The following is a 6,021-nucleotide window of genomic DNA, read 5'->3' on the forward strand; positions in this document are numbered from 1 at the left end:
AAATGGTGAGGCGGCTGGTCCAGATCTGTGGTGGAAAGAGGCTTTGGGAGGGCTGGTCTGTGGCCCAAGGGTTAAGGGAGCCAGGTCCTACCTGGTTGACCGTGCAGTTCAAATCCTGGCCTGGGCAGCTTGGAACATGCCAGGCCCTGTGTGCACGTGCCCAAAACCCTTCAGGATGCAGAGGTGGAGGAGAAGGGACTGTGGTGTGACCACACCCCACAGAGGGTGCTTCCTACCTCCATTGTCTTTCAGGTGAGCACAGGTGTTCTCTGGCAAATTTAAAAAAAGCAAGAGGCCCTGGGAGGAGGAACTGGGACCCATGGAGCCCAGAGTGGGGACCCAGAGTGGAGGGAAGGGTGGCAGCTTTGCTCGACAGCTGTTGTATACAAATATTTCTTTTTGTTTTTTAAAGAATTATTTTCATTTAACTTTATTTTGTTTTATTTATTTTTAATTTGACCAGAGAGGGACAGAATGGGGCGGGGGGGTGCAGGAGAGAGAAAGCAAGCCACCAGGTCTGGGACTTGAACTGCGGTCAGCCATGTGAAAGTCTAGCACCCTTAACCACCGTGCCACCTGCCGGCCCCCAACGTATAGACATTTCTTACATCGCGTCATGTGGTCCTCCCAGCAACCTTAAAAGGTATCTGCAATGACTCATTTTCCAGAAGGGTCTTGAGTCCGAAGACCTAACCCAGGCGTTCAAGCCGTGAGCTGCTGAGAAGGCTCGCACTACCCTGCCGGACCTAGCACAGTGCCCGGCACGCAGTGGCCGCCCATGGGATATCTAGAAGGCCGAGCGAGGTGCCGTGGGGCCTGCAGGAGAGGAATTGAAGCAGCTGAAGAGTCAAGTCTGGATTTGCTTCAGTTCTGAGAGTGAATTTGGGACAGGTTCAGGGTGTCCACATCGATGCGTGTTTGGTGTCCAGGGAGAGCTGGGCAGCAGGCCCTGACCAGCAACATCACAGGGCGGGGACAGGGTTTTCTCGCAGCCCAGACCCCCAGGCACGTGGGTGCAGAGCAGCGGCTTCCTCGAGATGTTGTCTCCCACTGCTCTTGACCACGACGCCCTCGGTCAGTCCTCGGTTTCCATGGATACCAGCCCGTGCGCTGGGTGTGTAGCAAGTGCTGGGGTGCCGGTCGCCCCTAGCCCACCAAAGGGCAGCCATCGCGGGCTGATGCTGGCATCCACATTTTTTAATCCTATTCGAAAGATAATAGACGTGGGCCAAATCCACAGTGCGGATGGGTGAGCCTCAGCCCAGGGAAGAGGCAGAGGCCCAGAAGCCAGCACGGCCCTGGGCAGAGGAAGCAGAGGAGCTGCCAGGGTTGGAGGGCAGCAGTCTCCAGAGAGCGCGGGCAGGGCAGCAGGCAGCGGGCAGGGCAGTGGACAAGGCAGGAGTATTTCAAAAGGTCGCTGACGGTGTCAACCAGGCAGATAAGGTCAAGGAATCCCCATAGCATTTTGCCACAAGGTGACACTGGCCAGATGAGTTTAGCAGAGCCGGGATGGCACCTGGGCAGGGAGGGACAGGGCAGGAGGGTGGCGGGACGTGGCTGTGGCTGTGGCCGTGGCCGGAGATGCTCCGCTGCAGGGACCAATGGGAAGGTCCGCTGAGCTGTCATGTGGATGCAGGGAGGAAGCAGGCCTGGCCGTGGAAGGGTGGTGTCGGCCTGGAGAAGCGGGGCGAGGGGGCTGAAAGGCAGAGGGCTGGGGCCCACGGGAGCTGGAGCTGGCCATGGTGGGAGTCAGAGCTAGGGTTGGCATCTCCTGGGATGGCCACCGGGCAGGGACAGACAGCCGTCACTGGCATGTGACCTTAGAGAGGTCACAAGGCCGCCCGAGCAACCTGCTGAAGTGCTCGGGCCTCTGCTCCTGGCAAGGCCACATGTGTCCCCACCCCTGCCCCACACAGCTGCGGGGATCGCCATGTTCTGAGCCCTGCGTGTGAGGCTGTGCGGGTGGAGGCCACAGGGGTCTGGGAAATGGATGTCCTTGTGCCAGGCAGGGAGGCCATTAGCACCCTGGAGAATGGCAGGGGGCTGAGTGGGCAACCGGAGAGGCAGCAGGCAGGGGAGGGGCTCTCAGCTCAGAGCGGCTGGAGCGCACTTGGAGTCAGCAGGGAGAGACGTGGAGGGGCAGGAACTGATGGTCTGCTGCCGCCTCCTCAGCACAGGCCCCGTGTGGCCTTGGAGCACAGAAAGTACACAAGACCAGGCTTCCCTGCAGCCTGCTAAGGGGGCGGTCACCTGACAGCCAGCAGAGTGCGGGGCCTCGAACCTGAGATGGACCACGTGCGGGGGGGGCTCCTCCCCAACTGGGGCTATGGGGGTGGAGGGCTGGGGTTGTGCCGGCCCACACCTGTGAGACTCGGGGGGCTCCTGTCAGGGTGTTCAGTGTGGACACAGACTGGGCTGTCCCCATGCAGGGCAGGAACACAAGGTCAGCTCGGGTTTCATCATGTCCCTTGCCATCAGTGAAAATGACCATTCCCTGGGTGCCAGAGAGCAGAGAGGACTCTCAGCTGCATTCGTGCTAGTGTCACAGAGTGGGGACAATTGAACTGGAAAGCTCATGGCCTCAGACCCTGTGGGGCCCAGATACCCACCACGTCATTGAAGCCTCCCCGCTTCTCTGGTCCCCATCTCAGCTCGCCGTGCTCCTGGGCTCTTCCCACGGTCTGCGGTGACCCCAGCAGGCCTGGTGGACAGGCAGCTCTCCGTGGTGGTCAGCATGAGTCCAGTGCCAATGCCCACCCGGATGACTTGGGTCACATGTCCTTCCTTCCCTCAAGTGGCCGTCACATCCAACCCTACTGTGCGGCACCGTGGGCCTCCTGGAGCCTGCGGCAGAAACCAGCGGAGAGTGGCGCAGGACGCCCGACGTGGCCCACCGCTCTGCCCCTGCTGACACCTACTCAGACCCCGCACTGCAGTCCCAGGGACTCTTCCAGCCCCGTCCCAGGTGTGGAGCTGCAGGTGCGGGACAGGGACACGGGAGGGTGTGTGGCATGTGAGGCACACGGGACAGCCTGGGACCACCCAGAGGGCCTCTCCCATGGGGGACCTCCAGGAAGTCCCGCCCCCTGAGCCTCGAGGTAAGGACAAGCAGCCTCAGCACCTACTCCGCTGCAGCACTTTCTAGACACTTCTAAAACTCTCGAACTGACCCCTGAGGAGGGACCATCATTATCCCTGCGTCACACTGGAAGACACATGAGGTCTGCAGCCGTGGCCCAGGCTCCCAGGAGCAGAGCCGAGGAGAGGGCTGGCCTGCTGCCGGGGAGTTGGGTGTGGTCAGGCAGGGCAGCACCTGGAAGGCACCGGTGGGCTCCTACAGAGGCAGGGAGGCCCGGCGGTGGGGGGACGAGACTGCGGCAGCCCACGGCCTCCTCTCCACTTCGAAGCCTTCCGAGGGGTGTGGGGGAGCAGAACAGAACGGTGGGGATGGAGGGAGGAGGGTGGGCTGTGAGGAGGGAGGGGTCCCCACTCTAAGCCTCCCGCCAGTCACATTTTCCCCTCACAGTGTCATAAACCCAGAGCGGGAAGTGTTTAGCCAAGGTCACACGGCAGACTAGTTTCTGGATCCAAATCCTTCCCCTTTCTCAGCGTTTTCACCTGGGGTGAGCCTCCTTGTGTGGGGGAGCTCGCTCCCTGGAGGTGGGAGAGACTGACGTGCCGGCGCCTGGAAGGGTGCTCAGTGCCAGGCGTGGCAGGAAGGGCTGGTGGGGGCACCTGCAAGGAGGCATGGCTACACCTCCCAGGCTGGTGTGTGCGTTTCAGGAGCAGCGGCTGGTCGAGAGGAGGCAGGGTCTCAGAGGACAGTGACCTGTCAAGGAAACCAAGAGCCACTCAGGTCATTAGTGACCTTGGCCAGAGCAGGGCTAGGGACACAGGGGCAGGAAGCCCAGGTGGCAGGCGGTGGGGGCTTGTGTGCATCCTGAGCGGACGGCAGGAAGAGGGTGACTGGGCTGAGTGAGAAGGGAGTGAACTCCGGGGCATGCAAGCAGGGGACCCCCCCCCCGAAATGGAGAAGCCTGGGGGCGGGGTATATAGGAACACTATACTATCTTTGTACTTTTTCTGTAAATCTGAAACTGTTCTAAAATAGAAAGTTTATATAAAAATATAGGTGGCAAGAGGTGAGAGTGGGTGTGGCTGGAGCGAGGAGGTGGCTGGTGGGGAGGCAGAACTCGCGCTGGCTGCGCAGTTGAGCGTGCAGGAGACGAGGGCTGTGAGCGAGGGAGGGACTGAGGCCAGAGATGCCAACGCCAGCCCTCTGCATCCCGGTCCCAGCACGTCTCTACTTCAGGGTCTCCTTCCTCCCCGGAGTCCTGTTTCGTGCCTGATGATGGGGAGGCTGAAGCTCTGTCCTCCCCCAGGTCCTCGCCCTTTCTCAGGCTGTCACCCACTGCCTTGCGACAGTGCACCCAGACTGCACCTCCTGGAGAGCTGGCCTGGGATGAGGACCCAGCCTGCACACCAAGTGGGGGCGGAGAAACTGCCAGGGCCAGGAGTCAGTAGGCGGGGCTTCAACAAGAGCTCACAAGACAGGCCAGCAGGTGGTGTAGAAGTTAAAGGTGTTGGACTCCCACATGGCTGACCACGGTTCAAGTCCCAGACCTGGTGGCATGTTTTCTCATGTTTCTGACTCTCTCTGATCAAACTAGAAAATAATAATAATAGTAAGGAAAGTTAAATAATTCTTAAAAAAAAAAAAAAGGCCAGAAAAAGGGGTTCTCCCTGGGGCCCTCCAGTAGCATGGTGGTTAAGGCTCTGGACTCCTACATGGCCGAATGTGGTTCGAGTCCTAGACTTGGTGGCTAGAAAACCACTGCAGGAGTGTGTGCACACGTGTGCCCAAAATCCAGACTGGAGAGTGGAGGAGAAGGGATTACGGAGTGGCATTCCTCCCGGGAGGTGCTTTTTCACTTGCCTTCTCTGTGTCTCTGTCTCTGTCTGACCAGCCCATGTACCCTATGATAAAAACCTAAAATAAAATAAACAGATAAACACAAAGGGCTCTCCCTACCTTATCCCAAACCCCAGAAGCCAGGGCTGAGGTGAGCGCGCACGCTCTCATCCTCTTAGCTCAGCGGAGCCAACCTAGAACCCTCGAACCGGAGCCTGGCTGGGACTACCTCCTCCTCCAGCTCCCTGGACTGCTCAAGTGCTGTCACCTCTCTGGGAAGGAGTGGGGACACTTTGTAAGGTGGAGAAGGCTTCTGAGAGCCACGAGGGCTTTAGGGTCCCACCCAGGAGGGGAGATGTCCCTGCGGCCCTGGAAGGTAAGGACCTCTCTGAGGTCTCATCCCCCTCTGGGTCAGAGCTTTGGGAAATCAGGTGTCTGGGACTGGCCCTGGAGGAGCTCTGCCCTGGGAGTCTGGGGTTACCTGCTGCTTCCGGAACTCTACTCGGGATTCCTCTGGGAGCCTTGAGAGAAAAGGCAAAAAGATTTCCCAGGGTGCCCCGTCAGAGGCGCGTTCAAGGACAGGGAAGAAGGCTGGGGCCGGCTGAGCGGGGAGGGTGGGGTAGGAGCTGGGCCTGGAAGGTCCAGGGAGGAGGACCGGCCTGAGGACTCAGCTAGACGTGTGGCGACAGGAACGGGAGTTAGGCTGGGAAAGGCACTGGGTCGACCCGTGGGCCACAGATGGCCCGGGACAGTGACGGGAGGGACTAGGACTCGACCTTTTAAAGACCGTGAGGGGCTGCAGACAGCCCGGCTGGGCGGAAATGTCCTTTTTTTGTAAATCTGAACGGGTGGGATGGGCCAGGAACTGGGACGAGGCTGGGCTGGAGATCAATGGGCCGGCTAGGGACCGGATGGAGGGGGACGAGGCTGGGTCCGGCTAGGGTTTGGAATTTTGGTGCGATGGGGACAGGCTGGGTTTGGGGCTGGGTGCCTAGGTTGGGGACTGGGACAGGGGAGACGCGGGTTTGGGATGTGAATGGGATCGGCTTTGGGAGCCCAGCGATAGCTGGGGCTCGGGGCGCGCCCCGGGGTTGCGGGGGAGGGGCGGG

This window comes from Tupaia chinensis, unplaced genomic scaffold (genome assembly GCF_000334495.1).
Source record: "Tupaia chinensis unplaced genomic scaffold, TupChi_1.0 Scaffold000612_1, whole genome shotgun sequence".
In the NCBI taxonomy this organism is placed as follows: Eukaryota; Metazoa; Chordata; class Mammalia; order Scandentia; family Tupaiidae; genus Tupaia; species Tupaia belangeri.